This window comes from Eurypyga helias, unplaced genomic scaffold (genome assembly GCF_000690775.1).
Source record: "Eurypyga helias isolate BGI_N326 unplaced genomic scaffold, ASM69077v1 scaffold41008, whole genome shotgun sequence".
Taxonomy (NCBI): domain Eukaryota; kingdom Metazoa; phylum Chordata; class Aves; order Eurypygiformes; family Eurypygidae; genus Eurypyga; species Eurypyga helias.
This window is the reverse complement of record NW_010268329.1, coordinates 7,382-7,596: the sequence shown is the minus strand read 5'-3', so window position 1 is coordinate 7,596 and position 215 is coordinate 7,382. Positions and strand designations below refer to the sequence as shown.

Sequence of the window (215 nt, the reverse complement as noted above, 5' to 3'; positions counted from 1 at the left end):
CACAGCAGCAGTCCCCACGGTGCTGGGGCAGCGCGGGGTGCAGGCTGGCACACTCCCCGCTGCCCTGCTCCCGTGCCATGCTGTCCTGAGGATGCTGCGGGATCCGGAGGGATCAGCCTGACAAGGGGATGGTGGGCACGGGGGTCCTGGGTGAGCATCCCGTGGCCTAGATCCCTTCACGGGCCGTGGGGCTACCACTAGATGGGGCAGTCAGG

The 215-nt window shown here is 68.8% G+C and overlaps 1 protein-coding gene across 1 annotated transcript in view; it reads right to left on the bottom strand.

Annotated features, from left to right (window-relative positions):
• Nucleotides 1-215, bottom strand: part of CRTAC1 (cartilage acidic protein 1) — an 8,562-nt gene that overhangs the window by 4,609 nt on the left and 3,738 nt on the right. The window lies entirely within an intron of this gene.